Source organism: Erithacus rubecula, assembly GCF_903797595.1.
Source record: "Erithacus rubecula genome assembly, contig: SUPER_Z_unloc_1, whole genome shotgun sequence".
In the NCBI taxonomy this organism is placed as follows: Eukaryota; Metazoa; Chordata; class Aves; order Passeriformes; family Muscicapidae; genus Erithacus; species Erithacus rubecula.
Window position 1 is genome coordinate 676078 of NW_027635590.1, and position 17820 is coordinate 693897.

Consider the following 17820-nt stretch of genomic DNA (forward strand, 5'->3'; position numbering starts at 1 on the left):
CCCCTTTCGCCGGCCCCGCCGCCGGGGGAGGGAGGAAGGGGGCGGCCGGCGCCGTGCCCGGGTGAGCGCCCTGCGCGCATGCGCTGCTAGCGCGGCGCCCCCGCTCGGCTCCGCTCGGGCCGCACTCGGCTATTTCCGCCTCTTTGTTTTAAACTCCGGGCCGAGCCCTTTAAATCCCCCTTTTTTCTTTTTAAAATTTTCTTGGGAAGGGGAAGAGGGGACGGCGTTTCCCTCGGCCTCGCGTTTCCGACTCCTCTGCTCTCTGCCCTGCCGTGGCGCCCGGAGAAGGACGGGCCGGGGAGCGGAGGGTCGGCGGCGGCGGGGGGAGCCCCCGCTGTAGCCCCGAGCGGCGGCCGCGCCCCCCCCCGTCAGGTCAGTGCGGGGCCGGGGGGGGCGCGGGGGTCCCGGCCTTGCCCCGCCGAGGGGCTGGAGGGCAGCCGAGGGGCTCGGGGGCGGGGCGGGCCCGCCCGTCTGCGGGGTATTTGCGGTGTGGGCTGCGGGGTGAGAGGCGGAGGTGCGGGGGGTGCGGGCCGAGGGTCTTCTCCGCCTCGACGGCGTGGGGGCTGCGGAGGAGCGGGCCGGGGCTGCGGGGGCCGCGCTGGAACTTTCGGGGCGGGCGTGGGGTGGTCACAGGCGGGGTCGGGGTTCTGTGGGATTCCTCTCCCGAAACTGTCAGGGAACCTCGGTGGGCCGGGGGAGCGTCTGTCCCCGTCCTGCTGCGTGTGCCCAGCGTGGGGGAAGGTGTGGGGAGAGGAAACCCCCCGCCCCACCCGTTCCTGCCCACGGGAGGAGTTGCCGGTTGTGTGGAGGGGCCTGGGCAGGGGGCAGAACCCCTCAGCTTGGGGAGAAAGGGTCTGAGTGGAGGGGTGAAGATGGCGTTTCCGGTAAGGTGGAGATAGAGAGGACACGTCCCTTGGGTGTGCGACTTCAGCCGTGCAGGTATGTGGCTCCAGCGCTGTGGATCTGGCATATGGAGTCGTGAGGAATAGGAAGTGAATTGATACTCATAGGTAAAGTATAGGGGCTTGAACTGTTTCACAGTCTAAGGACGAATATACATATATGTGCATACACATACACACACACACACACACATATATATATATGTGTGTGTATGTATTCGGGATTAAGAAATTTGCGAAATTCTGAGTTCTAGTTAGTAACTTGTGGTGTCACATTTGGCCTCTTAAGTTGGTCTCTTTTAGCCTGGAAGTGTTGGGTGCTACTTCAGTGCCGTGTGTGGAAAGTTTTGCATGTCCCAAAGTTAATAAGGTTCTAAGGAGGTTTGGTTATTGTGGGTTATCAAGTGCTTGGATGTTCTTTTGCTGCTTCACCTATTTGCAATTTCTCCTTTTTTTTTTTTTTTCATTTTTTTTTTTCCCTATTTTTTGGTTACAAAACTGTTTGTGCAGGCTGTCTGTCAGATCAGTTTGGACTCTTCCTACTTTCCTGCTTTCTGTATGAAGTGCATGCCTCTGAGAAACCAGTTAAAGAAATTCTGGTTTATTACCCCTTCATCTTCTGGAATGTGTTGAAAATATTTTCTTTGGTATTTTTCAAAATGAGACTGTGTATTTTCTTCCAGAGTTTCACATAGCAATTAAGTTTGTGGATGAAAAGCTTTGAGTTAAAAAAAAAAAAAAAAAAAAAAAAAAAAAAAAAGTTGAGATGAGCCTTTATGTTGAGGGAGCAACCCATCTATGTGTCTTCCATTCCAGATTGGTTTTGTTTATACAGAATGAACAATTAAGCATATGCTAGATATGTTGTTAAGAATTGTTTTAGTATTAGGTAGTGTGCTGTTAAAAAATATTAGTTATTTTGGGGTGGGATGCTTGTGAAGTTTTGTGTTCGTTCTTTTATTGACAAATCAGGTTAGAATCTCAACTGGCATACTCATCATGTGTCTAATGAAGGTGCTCTGAAATTCATAAAATTGTTTGGTAACAAGGGCAATAGAAATGGAAACTTTGTACCCTTTCAGTAGCTTTGCTATTTCTTTTGAAGCTGTACTTGTAGACAATTTATGATATGTTTAAGGGAATACAGAAGCTGTGCAGCACCTAAGATACTTGATGAAAACACGTAGGGTGCGTTAGAAGGGGGTCAGGTGGCTTTCTAGAGATGCATAGGTGCACAGTGGCAGAAAACTTGGATATAAAACACTTCATAAACCACTTTTTGAGGAAAATCTATTGGACTTTTTTTTCTGTGGGCTGATCTGGCTGCTTTGATCTTGTTACTCTGCTGTCACTATAGAAAACCAAGACTGAACTCTTGTAAATGTTACAATAAAGTCGACATACAGTTTGTAATTATCCTAGCCTAATACTAATGCCAAGAATGGCAGAAATTAATTACTATGGTGTGAAAGATTTCTGCTACTAAGAGACTGTTAAGTACAGCATTTAGTAGCTGCAGCTGTCCTGCTCTTAGGTTTGTCTAACGTGGTTTAGAGGAGGTCATCACAAAGCTTTGTATTTGAGATACAGGTAAATTTTCTTGTCAAGAACCCTTCTACCCTTGCTTTAATAGCTTTCATTTCTTTTTTCCCATATGGCCATTTAATCTGGGTAGCGTGCCTTTTTAGCTTTTGTCATGTAATGAGCTCCCAGGACTGAAATAATTCTGGACTAAATTCCTGAACTCCTTGAGCAGTGCTGTGAGAAGAAATTGAAGCATTTCCATTGAAACTCTTAAATAGAGCTACTAAGCTCTAAGCCACAAAGTGGATGTGGACATGATGTTTTGAAAAGCGTGCACGTTGAGAGCATTTCATTGTACAACTACTGTCTTAAATTGTGATACCAGCTTGCAAGGAAATGTAAGGACATCTTGTATCTTTAAAAAAAAAATATTGACTACTTCTTGCTTTGTAGCTGCTTTCATTTGGTACATGTATGTGGTAACTCAGTAGTTACTAAGTGGAAGCTTGTTTTGATAGTAGTGTTTGGAGATGCAGTTGATTTAAGACTGTCAGCATTCCTCAGATTTCATTAATCTAAACTCTGGTTTCTTTTTGTCAGTGCTACTAAAGATGTTTAATGATGTTTGAAACTTCTCTGATTTGCTAGGTTAGGGTTGCTGTCATGTTTTAAGGAAATATGGAGGAAAACCTCAAGGCAGTTTGACTGCAGTAGGTTAGAAGTCAGGCAGAAGGTGCCCATGTCTTTTAGCTTACACAAGACTTACTTGGAAGCTCTGTCTTGAAGTAGTTTTGTATTTCTTATAACTCCCTTTTTAGAATACAAGCTTGCTGTATTAGACTGCAAGCTTAGCTGGTATGTGAAAGTTTTATCTGCAGTACAGGAGAAAAAAGAAGCAGGTTATTCTGTGTTAAAAACAATCTTGGCTGTTGTTATATGTAACACGGTTTCATTGCTAACTGAAAAAACACTGTAAATAGTGGTTTGTTTTGTAATTGCTCTGAAGAGCCTAAAGAAAACTTTGCTGCTTAATCAAAATTCACAGAATCATAGGATGTTTGAATTGGAAGGGACCTTAAACATAATTTTGTTCCAACTTCCCTGCTGTGGGCAAGGACACCTCCCACTAAACTCAGTTGCTCAGGGCAGCATCCAAACTGGCCTTGAACATCTCTAGGGATGGAGCATCCACAGCTTCTCTGGGTAACCTGTTTCAGTGCCTCATCACCCTCACAGCAAAGAGTTTCCTTGCAGTATCTAATCTAAACCTCCTGTCTTTCACTTTGAAGCCATTCCCCCTTGTTCTGTCAGTACAGGCTCTTGTAAAAAGCTCCCTCTCTTTTCTTATAGGCTCCCTTCAGGTACTGGAAGGCTACTAGTAAGTCATCCTAAAGCTTTTATTTTTCCAGGCGGAACAATCCTAGTTCACTCAGCCTTTCCTTGTAGGAACTGCTCCATCCCTGTGATCATCTTGATGGCCTCCTCTGGACTTGCTCCAACAGGTCCATCTCCTTCCTGTGCTGGGACCCCAGAGTGGATGCAGGGTTAGGGTTAGACCCATATGGGTTTCACCAGAGCAGAGCAGAGGGGCAGAATTCCCTCTCTCGCTGTGCTTGCCACCACCAGCACCTCCAGGGCTGTTCTCCATATGTTCGTATGCCAGCCCGATTGGCTCACCAAGGCTTCCAGGTGTGGATGCAGCTCTGATCTTTTGCTCAGGTGTCCCTGAGCTTGGGAGCCCCGCTTACAGTTTCATCTAGTGCTCACCCCCATACTTAACTCAGTCGCTGCTGGTGATGCTGCCTCATTGACTGAAAATTAGCTTTTCTCAATTTTACTGAAAAAGTGCATCTACACTTAAATCAACAGAATATGAAATTAAAATAGTCAGTGTGGTGAGAAACTGATTGGACTGGAAACCTTATGTGTTACTGAAAGTTTGATTGAAGTCTGTAGAGAACTAAAGTCCTGCAATCATACTAGAGAGCCAGCATTGTAGGAACAAATAAACCAGCAGTGTGTTTTTCAATTGCACTATTTTCTTTCCCACTTCTGCCTTTTTTCTCCTAAATCAGAAACACTACTTTAGACTAGGAACTTCAAACTGTATGTAGGAACTTGTGGGTCTCTTTATTGCTTTGACAAATGCAACACATACTTTTCAAAGGTAGAGGGTGGTACAGGTCATTAAAAGTAGGAGGAATGACGAACTTTGGTGAGCTCAAGTTACTTGTTCTTTGTATGAGAAAATGACTGTTCTCACAGTTATGACTGCCTCTCTCAAATCACAATTATAAGTTGATCAAGCCAGTGGGTGAAATTGTTGAGGGAGTGAGGTTGAGAACTGGAGTAAATCAAGGTATGCATGGTAGCATTATGATAGTGCAGGGACTGTAAGGAAGAAATATGCATGAGTGATAACCAGTCTTTTTTGTAGTTTTGTTGCCAGTTGAAGAACTTACTTATACTAGCTCTGATACTATTTTTCATCTCTGCAAAGTGACATGGAGAAGACTTACTCTCCCAGCAGATGTTTATTTTGGATGGTCTTAAGAAATAACTATTTTGTATTCTGAATTTTTAACTGACAGTAACTTAGAACTTTGACTACATTAAAAAGGTGTGTGTTCTGGCAGCAGTAAGAATACTTCTTGTTTGATACTGAGACTGTTCTTATTGCTGGAAACTGTTGCTTTATGAATAGCATGAGTCTGTTTTGAAGACAGAAAACATTCTGCATATGTTTGGTGTCAATGAGAAAATACTGTGCAGTACTTAAGAGAGGAAAAGTTCATTTTTTAGGATAATGGAATGAGTTTGATGTTATTTGCTAACTTGCAAATGGCTGTTTTGTCAAGATTTTCACTTAGAAACTTCCTTTTCCCTCTAAAAAACCAGACAGCGTACAATTCCTTCTCTTGTTGGTTATTATCCAGTAACATCACAATTATTATATATAATGCAAATTTTGTGCGAATTATGTTGCTGTTATGCTACTAGTGGTTATCTCTGTTATTCTTTTACAATATGTATGTGAACAATATAGTTTTTGTAATCATAACTGTCATTCTTGCATGCAAATGTGTCAATGAAGTGTTTGGTGACTTTTCAGGTAATGTGCTGTACAGTTTTTTCTAGTTTGTCATCTGAAAGAACAAGCTGAAAGATACAGTATAGCTGGCTAAGTTATAAATTCTTTATTTGTATATAATTGTATGTGACACTTATTGTAATATTTGAACTACTGAGTACACAAATTGGCATAATAAAAGCCATGGGTCAGTTGATTACTTAGTTAAAGGATGTTTCCAAATTTATTTTAACTGACTAGACAAAATGTTTTTATGATAAAAAGTTATCTGTTGTAGTAAGCAGTGGTGATCAGTAGAGCAGATTTGAGGAACAGGATTTTTTGTGTTGGTTTCTTTTATCAACATAGGGCCATTCTTTGTTCCTTCAGAGTGACTTTTCCTAAAAATGATTTGCACATGTAGACATTTAGAAGCTTAAGCTCTGCCTTGGCACTAACATTAAGATGGTCTGGGATCTTAACTCCTGCATTTCAGATGGTTGTATTTCATACATTTTTGCTGTGATAATAACTGGATTTTCTTTCATTTACCTTTTTTCTCTAATATATAAATCATGTTCTAGACACAAGGACTCAGATTGATTTCAGGATTCAAAACAGGAAGAGGTAAGGGAATTTTTAATGTGCTGTGTAAGTACCTAATCATGCACGCTGCTGAAAGTATATATGTCCCTGTTCCTACATCTAGGTATTTACATTTCAGAGCACAACTTCTGTTAAATCTCTATCTCTAAAAGATACTTCTAATAGTATTTTATCACTTAAAGAATCTGCTGATACGCTGTATTCAAACTCATCTTCTTAATGCTCGAAATGGTTTTCTTTCCATCTTTGAGTTGTTCCTTTCCTCTGAGGTCCAGACCCCACTCTCCAGTACAGTGTTTGCCTGATTACTTCTGTCTCTACTTAGGAAAGACCTGCAGCTGCAGTGCTATAGCAAGTGATTAATCTTTCTTGCTTTGCATTGTACTAGTTGTTTTTTTACTGTCTGGTTTTTAAGCTTTACTGAAACTCTTTTTGGAAAAAGTAAGCATAACCTGTTAAATGCTCACTTTACTGGCATATGCAGGTTGTTCTTGCCATGTGCAAACAACATGGAAAAGTTCTTTGGTGTGGTAAGTGCAGTAAAAAATTGTACTACTGAGTGAAATCCATGGTCTTAGAGATTAACATTTACTTTTTATAGTAAAAATTGCATGAGTTTATTTAATTTGTTGAATGAAATAAGTAATTAAACTATCTTTTCCTGTAGCACTTTCCTTAAACTAATTGCAAAGTTGCAGCTTAAATCAATTTATGTTTTAAGATCATGCTTTTTTAATTGGTTTGCCATAAGATGATAATTATTTCACAGATATTTAGTTCAAATATTGGTAAAAGAAAGTTCTCTGATTTATGCATATTTTGTTCTCAGACAAATTGCAGATGCCCAAAATTTTTCTATTTTCTCTTGAAAAATTCATATAGGCCTTTTCAGTGATTGAAATACTGTGGTAATAACATACTTTACCAAAAGTTTCAATCTAACTATTATTGAGTAGGAGGAGTTTAATTGAAATGTTTTTTAATAAAATACATACTTGTTAATATTAGTGTTAGACTTGGTCGCACCAGAGTAAATAATTTATTTGCATACACATTTATTAATTTTATGTTGTACTTCCCTTTCTTGACTGACAAGAATGAGATAGAAATCCCACCCAAGAACATGTTATTCTACATAAATTTCAGAAGACTTGTGTTTATATTAGTAGAATACTTCATTTGTTATTCTCTGACCATAGGTGACAGGAGAAGTAGCCTAGACTTGAATAGCCTTGCATCTGATGTATTGTAGATGGCACCACACCAGGTGAAAAGGACTCTGGCTGGAATAGTTTCTTCACTTCAACTTGCTTGTAATATTCTTTTGAGTTTTGATAAAAGCCACCAGTAGGAGTCTGCACATAGATCTATGTAGTGTTAAGTGAATCTTGGCACTTTCAAGTTTCATTTTACTGTCTTGGAAATACAAAGGTGTTAAAAATACTGTATTAGTTGCAGTCATTTTAAATGTAACATTTTAGGGATAATCTTTAGATAGTGCCGCTGGAAGTTGTTTATCTAAATTTATTTGCTCAAATTTCTGACAGTTTTCAAATTACGTAAGGTTATTTTGTCGGACAATAGTAGCTCTTGGGTTGTGTGATTATGGTTTTATAACTAAAAATGGCTTGAATTTAGACAAAATTTTGCTGACATAGGGAGGATAATATTTTGTTTTGTTTCCCACTGGTTTTGATTTTTCTTTTTGTTTGAACAAAGATGTATTTTACCATGGCCTTTTTTCTAATTTATTGAATTTGTCAATGCTGTGGATTGAAAATAATTGTAGGACTAATTCTTTATATAATCTACTCTGTGATCAGATGTGTTAATCGATTATGGTCTTCAAATGAAATATTTTTGCTGCTTCCCTTAGGGAAGAGAAAGTACATCCTGTCCCCATTCTTCAGTTCCTCTCTTCATCACTTCACCAAATGGGTAAAATTACTTTCATAGTGGAACTTGATGTACACTTTCAAAGCTAGTGCTCTGTCAGAGCATTTGTTCTCCAGTCACAAGCATTAGTTTCCAATGAATTTAATTTCTGGAGGTGTTTGGAAATTTTTTAAAAAATCTTTAGAATGGGAAATCTGGAGTGTAAGTATGTGTGAAAAGTTTCTGGAGTCCTCTTCTGTAGCTTCCATTATTAGGCCTGATGTTACCATAAGATATAGTCACTCTAAGAGTGAAAACAAGGGGAAAATGAGCTGCTTTTGCTTCTCCCCCGGATTCCTTACCCATTTATGGCTTCCCATAAGTAACCTTTTTTCCGGCTTACTCATCCATTATCGCCATCTGCAGGGTTTGACAATTTTAGCATTCAAATAAAAAAAAAAAAACAACAAATGCAGCTCTCTTTTCCCAACTTTAATCCAAAATCAAAGGAATTAATTTTTTTCTTTTTTCTCTAAAATCAATAATTTCTAATATGAAGAAATCTGTAAATCTAAGAACAGAAAGTCATTCAGGTGCCCAGGATTTGTTTTGTGGAAATTGCTGGGAGAACATGGTCCTTTCTGACCTTGTCAGGCAAACTTTTACTGGTGCATGGATGTTGTGATGAATGTTGTGTTCTGAAGAATGGGGAGAGGCAAGTGTCAGTGTGGGTGTCTATTAAAAAGCTATTACATTTTCAATAAAGTTGGTTAGTTAAGTTACTTTGATTGTCTCTTTTGGCATGGTTCAGTCACCAAAAGCAGATCTTCGTGACTTGGAGGGAAGGTCCAAATTCAAGCCTACAGATTCTACTACCAGACTGCAGTAGTTAATAACTTGCAGTGAAAGATTTTCTTCTCTTTTAACTGCATGTCATCCATCAATCTATCATTTGAAATTTGTTATAGGAAGCAATGGGGTCAATAAAAGTGATTTGGCTTTAAGAAATTCCTGAGGGGATTTTAAAAGTGTACCTGGAATACAATTATTAAGATAAGTAGTGGATACAGTGTTTATTTATTTATTCCTTGCATGGACTGTCAGACTCTGTTTAAGATGAGCCTTTTCAGGGAATAGTTTATTTCTACAGTTTTTGAACAGTTTATATCAATGTGCAGGTGAACAGGTTTGGGTGGTAATGGCTATCTCTTTGAATATTAATTATCAGTGCTGTAAGTTCAGTGATGTTTCTAATGATGGATACCATTTTATACAAACTGAGTAAAAGATAATTATAAAATATTGTAGCTCATCAATGACTTGCCTTTGCTTTCTTTGTAATTTGCTGCTTTTTGATCTTAAACTGTGGAGTAGAAAAGTTTATCAGTGTATGAGAATATCATTATGTCTGTGTGAAATGCTGTCATAATCCCTCACAACATAAAAGCCATTTTAGTAATTATTTTAGTCATGATTTGTCTGGTTTCGTGCTAGTTTTCCACATCAGTGTTGTTACTTTGTTTCACCTGTCTGTGCTGGTTTTGTACTTGAAGTTGGCAGTGGCTAGCTGGTTATTTGGTTTGTATTCCAGCTTCTTTATTTTCACTAACAGTTTTCATTACCTATGAAAGTTGACATCTAGGTCTTGTTTTAAGGGATTCTGAGGAGTTTTCTGCAAAGATCTAAATGCAGAACATGTCTTCAACTCGTTTTAGAACTAAAATCAGACTATTCCAGAGACTGTGGAGTACCATTACCAGGATTGGATAGGGAAGAGTGGTTTAACTTTTGCTCTGCTCAGTTGTTTTCTATATTTCTGGTTCCAGAGAGACAGGCTTCTGTTTAGCAAAATGACTACAGGCAAGGCTAGAAAGGGAAACTTCTACTAGCTGGATTATGTGAATCTTTTGTTAGTGTTTCAATGGGTGCTAAGGTGTTTATAAGAGAAGCTGGTGACCAGTTATTTTCTGGGATTCAGTTAAGTAGCTGGTATTTGGCAATTTAGCAAGTGTTTCCTTGGCTACTCCTTCCTGATTGAGCTTTAACTCTTAATGAGCCATAGGAAGGTAATACAGACTATCATTTTGATAGGTCTTAATAATGTATGCTGTTAAAACAGCACTTAAGAATTCTGTCTGTCAGGCAGAGTGGTGGATGTAGCTCTTCTTAGACCTTTCTTCCTGAAGTTTCTCCTTGCTCTTTGTCCATATGAAGCCTGTACTGCCATAAAATTGCCTTAATCATTAATTTGTTGTAGTATCTGTTGAAATAAGCACCTGATGTGTAAGGAGGTTTTGCTTCTAGGTGGCAGTCTCCAGCAAGGGGAGTGGACAGTTCTGATAAGTTGCTTCTAAAACTGCAGAAGTGAGTTTGTCTAGGCTCTTGAAAAAGTCAAACCAACCTCCTGGTGAGATTTTGTTGCCTTGGTAATTTAGGCCTCTCAGCTCCTGCATACTGCCAAGCAAATTTTCTCCATTTTAAAGAAACCAGCAAATACCACATCATGGCAGTGATTAGGTCACAGCAAGGAATTCAGATGTAAGTGCTGAAGCATCTCATGCTCTTGCTGTCTGCTGTGCACAAAGTTCTTCACTGGCACTAACAGACAAGATAGCAGTGGTATAATGGTGTCACTCTGCTTTTTGGTAGGGTTTTAGGTACTATCTATTTATATTGACTTTGATGCAATGCTTGGAATTATTGATACTCTGTATTTACTGTCAGGTTTTCTTGAACTATGACACATTATTAGATTATGCAATAGAAAAAAACTTAACAGTTGAACTTCGGAAATCTTTTCTTTCTGCAACATTGATAGTGAAATATAAAAAAAATCCCCAAACCCACAAACTAACCAACAACCTGAAACAAAACAATGAAAAAACCTCAAACCAAAACCTAGAAAAACAGGAGACGTTTTGATAACTGCAGATATTTTTTCTGTGAAGTGTCATTTCATTGTGGAAGATAACTCATGTTTTTGTGTTTTGAGAATATTTTGAACTGGAAAGTGGAGTAATCCTCATTGCTGAAGTCATTCAGACTGGGAAGTGTAGTAGTTGTTTTACATGAGCACACATAGCAATGTAAGGAAATGTCAGAGGTGCCAGGCTCATATCTCTGTAATTATTTCATTAAGCCTGCCACAAGCATGAGTGAAATCTTTCCTTTGTGTAAAGGGACCAATCCTAAGTACAAACTTAGTAAGACAAGTTCAGAACCTATGAAATATGAGAGATGTGGCTGATGAAATCTAGTTATGAATGTCTTCTGTGTTTTGGTAGAAGATACATTGAGATATCTATGCTGTCTGGTTCTAATGCATACGGCACCTAATTGCTGAAAAGTTCTAAAGGTTAAAAAAACCTCTTAAGATGGCTGGGTTAGTAGTTAAGGGCTGCTCTTTATGTTCCGATTTTGATTTAATACAGTGAAAGTGGTATGTTTGTCATGTCAAAATAAGCTTGGATCCTAAAAGCTAGATTTTTACTGTATTGGAAGGATCTGGTTTCATGCTTATTGGTTGAGTGCAGGGGTTTTTTTGCCCTGTCTTAATCGTCCTTTGTTCAAAGTACTGTTTTTCACTTTCCTTTTTATTACCTGTTGTTCATTTCTTTCCTAATTCCTGTCAGCTATTCCTTCTTCTATTACAAGCCTACCTGGTTTTGTCACTCTAGTGCCAGCCTTCCTGTTAGACTGTTCATATTGAAGGCTGTTACTTGAGTGCAGTTTGCATTGGTACTAAGGGAGAAAAGGAGAGATCTACGAGGTTTTATTTGTCCGGGTTGCTGTTTTTTCCCTGCCTTTGTGAGATTGGCAAGTGCTTATTCATTGCCCTTGATTCTGCAGAGGACACATGGGCCTAAAGGATTTTTGTGCAGCTGCAGAATAGTGTCTCACAATTTTCGAGCAGTTCTGCTCATCAGTTGTGGCCCGATGGAAATGACTTTTGGGCCTTCACTGCTGACTGACTTCTGTCTTTCGAGGGAAGCTCATCAGGTGTTATGAGATGTACTTGAATGAAAATGATTTAACCAGGAGAAAGGTATGTGCAGTACAAGGTCTATTGGGTAGACACTGAAGAAGGGTCCGCTAGAATAGGAGTGGATGCTGCTTTGTGGCAAAGGCACTCTTACTAATAAGAAATTATTTTTTCCTGGTATTTTTTTTTGCTTGCAGTGATTGACAAGTGTGGCTTTATCCCAGCTATTAATGGGTTAATGTGTCATTAAAATTATTTGCAGGTCTCCTTGTTAAAGAAGGGAAACTTTTAGTAGTATATTCTAGCATGTATTTAACAAGAAGAATCTTCCAGTCTTTGTAAATAACATGTAAAAGCCTCTTGTGGTTTAACTCCAGGCAGCAGCCAAAGTAGATTCCTGTATTATCAGCACTGTTCAGCGCACATCCTAAACACATCCCTATACTAGCCACTGTGAAGAGAATTAGCTCTGCCCTATTCAAAACCAGCAGATTCTACCCCTTGTTCCATACCATTTGCATCATGCTCAGGTCCCACACTGTTCAATACAAGTTCATTAAGCCCCATTCTTCCTCCCAGTCTTTGATAAAATACCTAGATGTCATTCCCCTGGTCTGTGGACCACCCCTGTAAAATGTCCATAGTAAGTCCTTTGAGTTCATGTAGTCCATGACTTGGGGCTCCATCTGTTATGGTAGTCACTCAGGACAGGAGAGGAGATGTGTTGCATGTCATTACTGGGCACCAAAGCCATATCAGATTGTGATTGTGCTGCTGTGCTTGTACTTTTTTGAGGGCTTCTCCTCTGTTGGTTTGTGTAGTTCCTGTTATATTTATTCCTGTAATATACAACTCAGATAATGGATTATAACAATTTAATGATATATCCATTATAATCTCCACACCGGATTCTTACGAACTCTCAGGGTGAACTCATTTTCTTGTCCCCAGCCTGACTGCAGCAAGGGGTTCCTGTTGGAGTCCACTTTTAGTGGAGTCCACATCATAGTCCTCCCAGGGCTGCAGGAACACAGCCTGCTTCACCATCGTCTTCACCACAGGCAGCAAGGGACTCTCTGCTTCCCCTTCTCCTGTGTGGAAGCCCCACTGTTGGGAAACAGTTGTCCTTGGACTTGTTCAGTGTGGGTCCTTGCCACGGGTTGCAGTTGTTCATAAACTGATCCAGTGAGGGTTTCCTGTGGAGTCACAGGTCCTGCCAGCAAACCTGCTCCAGCATGGGCTTCTTACAGTGCCACAGCCTCTTTAAAACATCTGCCTGCTCTAGCAGGGGATTTTACATGGGCTGCAGGTGCATCGCTCCTCCACCATGGAGGTATTCCCACATCACAGTGTCTTCAGCTCAACTTCAGACTGAAGTTCAGCCTGTGTGCACAGCAGCATTACCCTGGCTGTCTGCCAGCCCAGGCACATTGGTGTGCTGTTATCAAAGTCTTCCCAGGCACAATTTAGTAAGGTGCAAAGCAGTACAGAAAGCAGTGAAAGCAAAAAGCGAGAACTAGGCTCTTAATACATGTTAGGAAAGCAAGCTCCGTGGCAAGCATGGGAGGCTGCTGCTTACCAGCTGAATAGTACTAACACCTATATGTTCAGTCTAATATGTCCCAATGGAATCTGTCATTATCTTGAAACCTTTGTGCCTCATGTCTGGTGCAAAAAAGGGCTGTCACGGTTTAACCAAGCCCTATGCAGCCACTTACCCACTCCCCTGGAGCAGGAGTGGGGAGAGAATCAGAAGGGCTTACTCTGAAAAAACTCATGGGTTTAGATAATGACAGTTAAACAGGGAAAGCAAAAACTGTGCGTAGAAGCAGAGAAAACAAGAAAACAAATTCACCACTACACATGGGCAGTTGTTCAGCCATCTCCAGGAACAAGGCCCCATCATTTTCAACGGACACTTGGGAAGACAAATGCCATCATGCCCTTTTTCCTCTTTCTTCCGCCCTGCTTAATATACTGAATATGATGTCACTTTAACAATTACATTTGTTTTGAGAGAGGAAAAAATGGAAAATTTTTAAAACCAAGTTTCAAGACTTCAAGTCAGGAATTCAGGTGAATGCTGAAAGAAATGGAGGACTGAACAACTGTAGGTGGAAAGAAAAATAGCTTTTCTGGTCTATTGATTAAAATGCTACTGTAGTATTAAATTTTGAATAAATAATGCAAACTATCAGCTTTGTTTTCACGTTGCCAGACATGAGGATTGTGTCTGGGGTAAGAAAGCTGCAGCAGCAAGAGTTCCAAGGAGACTGAGTGTGTTCTATTATTGCTGCAATTTATATCTGAAAGAATGTCAGAATAATGGGAGAAGTGTATGAACAGAGTGCATATTAGAGTCCTCCCAGGCTTTCAAGAACAAAAGAACAATTCTGCAAGGCTCCTTTATAATTTGAATTACATGATACATGTATAGCTAATTTTATGGAATTTATTGTCTGTACATTTGAATCCAGAAAGACTCCAGAATCCCTGCTAACCACTTGCAGGTTATGGAGTAATTCTAGCAACATTTTCTTGTTAACTTGTTGTAGCAGCACAGAGGCAGATTGGTAAAGTTGAAAGCTGTAGTTACTTAGTATTTTTTTTTTAACCAGAGGATATGTAGTTTCTCACGCCCTTTCAAGTATTAGTTTGTATTAATTAACCATCAAGTGCTGCAATCTGGGCTTAATGTGCATGAGAATGTGAAAAAGTGATTGTTGGTAAAATGAGCATTCAAATGAATTGTAGCACCTTCCTACTTCTTAGCAGCTGATACCTTTTGGCCTCTCACTACAGATACCCATTTTAACAGCTATTCTTTTACTGGTCTGCCAGGGTATCTGGACCAGGAAGTGGAGTCAGGTGAATGGAAACCTGAATTTTAAGGGCTTTTTAATAGATACCTAGAGGAATTGTCTTATGACACTTATATGAAGATTCTTCCTCTCTTTTTCAGAAATAATTGATAGAGAAAATTGTTTTTTTGATAGAGATCTGTGATAAAAGACACAAAAATCCCAGCACTCAGGTTATCATACAGTTACTTACTAGGGATACACATTTTTCTTGTCTTTGTTAATGTGTGGTTGATTTCTGGAATTATAGAATTGAATTTAATTTTTTTATGTAATTAGATGTGTTCATTGCATGATGAGGATTTTTCAATGATGGAAGTTAAAACATACATGTGTAAGTGAAATGAGGAAGGTGAAGATCACCAAAGCTTAAAGATTTTGAGGAGTTGATGGCACAGATCCATAAAGCTTCTTACTTCTTCATGGTAAACCTTTCAAGCTGTGGTTTTCTTTTCTGGATGGAGTTAGAGCAGTCAGTTCAAATGTACACTATCAGATTCAAATGACAGCTTGAAAGTTGTATCTGCAGAGGTCTTCATAATGAACATTACAGTCTGTTTCAGCTGTGTTTAAGACCTTAAATTACTTATCTGAAGTGCGTGGATAATAAAAATTCAAAAAGTGATGTGAAATCAGGCAGTAAAATCTCACTGAAGATTTTTTTCTTCATGAGATTTGGGGCTAGTTTTGATCTGAGTTTTAATTACTGGAAGTCAAGGATCTCTTGCTCTCCTGGTCTGTGTGAAATGAAGTGCTTTTTAAATGACTTGTAGTTTACATTTCTAAATTCTCAAGTAGGACATTGGAATATATGTTCTTCCAGTGTACGACAAATATCTCCATAATGTTTTGCAAGACTTGATCTGGGATAACACTCAATAGTAGTCTTTTCTTCAAAAGCCTCCTGCCTCTAGCAGTGATTTTGATTTCTGATAATGAGACAGATTTTATTTAGTGGTCATAGTGGTGTTCATTACAGAAAATAAGTTCACTTCAGCACTAAAAAAGGAAATGGCAGAATGCAAAGAGTAATTTGAATGTAATTAAATCAGTGTTTCTTTGTCAGAAGTTGGAAAATGTTTAGTAGGATAAAATCTTGCCAGACAGATGTTTTTATTCAAGCTGTCTTGCCGAGCATTTTATCTGTTGTTGCACAAATATTTTTCTGTGTCCTTGTATTTGATGCTTTTTTCTTAGGACTGTGTCAAGACCTTGTCATGAGCATCTCATGTTCTGAGCAACTAAGCATGTTTTAATTGGAAGAAGGGTCTGGAAAGCACCTAAATTAAGAGTTTTGAAGGAAGTGGTTTAACAGACTGTGGAGCCAAGCTAGTGGTGTTTTGCTGCCAAACAAATTTCAGTTTTCACCGTGCAGTGCATCCTCTTTGCTTGAGCATTCTCAAGTTCTCCATTAACCTTCCTGTGAGTAAGTGAATTTAGCAGTCCTTCAGAAGTCCATCCACAGACCTGAGTCATTCCCAAAGCATCTCTAAGCTTTGAAACAGCACTACCTGTGTGGAAGTTACACAGAGAGATTTAATTAGATTATTGGGAGGTGCTTTGAACAGTACAGTGGTGAAATTCTCAAGTTCTGCTAATCAAGAAAAGCTAAATGTCAGTTAAGGAAACTTGTTTTCCAATATAAAGTGCAACAAAATATTTTTCTTGCAAGAAATTTTACTGACAATGTAATTCATAAAAGCTTTTCTAACCAAAGTAAATTGTATTTTAAATGTATACTTATACAGGTATATAGTCTATATAGGACTTTGTGAACATACAGGTATTATGTAATGATAATACACAATAAATGACAAATACAGTAGTAAATCTATTTGATTTTAAAAAAATCCACCAAAATAAAAACAAATAATAACTGATATTTTAGAACTTTGAGACCATTAAAACACCTTTTCTAGTTGGATTATATTACAAATGCATGAGATTATTTTAGGTTTTCTGTTACCAAATGACGCATCTGCTTTGAGACAGTGTTTCCTCATTTTCCTGTTATTGTAGTTTTCTGTTTATGCTGCAGCTGCCTAGGCCTTGCCAGAATGAAATGGAAATTACTTACATTACCATGACATGATTCCACATAGATACATTGAATACTTGCTGTTACTGAAAGCAACTGTGTCAAAAATGGGTTCTGTGGACGGCAAGTTAGTGGCTGGGCTGAAATACAAGTTGCAAATTGGGTGTTTGCATGTGACAGTGAAATGAGTTTTAAGAAACATGCCCTGCCTATTAATAGATGTGTGCAAAAGTTGCAAAGAATAATTCTTTGTCCTGTGACTCTTTGTATTTAATATCTTTCTTTTTCCTGGAGATGGTACTCAGTCTGTTGGAGTGTATAAAAGAAGGGCATAACATTCTTGGAAATAAAATTTCATCCTCTTTCTAAATGGGCTTAATAGTGTAATAACTGACATTATAGTTAAGTACACATTCTTAATTTCAGTGATACTGAGTACAAGCACAGCCAAAACCAGTCCAGGACACCAAGTTTTAAGGGTGTTTTGTTGTTTTCAAAACCTTTTTGTCTTGCCTTTGCTTTCCCTCTGGTTTTGTGCTGCTGACTCCTACTCTGCCCACTACATTATTTGTCTCAGAGGTTAAAAGGAGTGAATGATTCGGAAAGCTGGAGCTGAAAAGGAAAGAATTATGTTTCCCTTAGCAGCTGGCACTGCAGGTACAATAAAACTTAATTTTTGTGCTGTTGCAGTAGGGCCACCTCATATGCTCTCTCTCTCTAAGTCTCCAGATACACTGCTGCTCATTGCAGATCTTTTGACTGACACTTTTCCTCCCAAGATACAGAAATTCAGTATTAGTTCAAAAGCTTGTAAATGTGATCCCAGTGATTAGGGTCCCATACTAATGCAGTTCAATATTTTGCATCTGAAATTTGACTGGCTAGCCAGTTGCCTCCCACTGCCCAGTGAAGAAAATGTTGATGTGGAAAAAATAAGTTTAAATTATACGAATTCACAATGC

At 39.1% G+C, this 17820-nt stretch overlaps 1 protein-coding gene across 6 annotated transcripts in view; it reads left to right on the forward strand.

The window, feature by feature from the left end:
* Positions 1-236: 236 nt before the first annotated feature.
* Positions 237-17820, forward strand: part of PCGF3 (polycomb group ring finger 3) — a gene marked incomplete at its 5' end in the record, with an annotated part of 59783 nt that continues 42199 nt past the window's right edge. For 3 of the 6 annotated variants that reach the window (XM_079330868.1, XM_079330871.1, XM_079330873.1), the window contains 2 exons: positions 240-372; positions 6081-6123. Of the gene's footprint in view, positions 373-6080; positions 6124-17820 lie in introns of all 6 variants that reach the window. The other 3 variants (XM_079330870.1, XM_079330869.1, XM_079330872.1) reach the window with 2 other exon arrangements.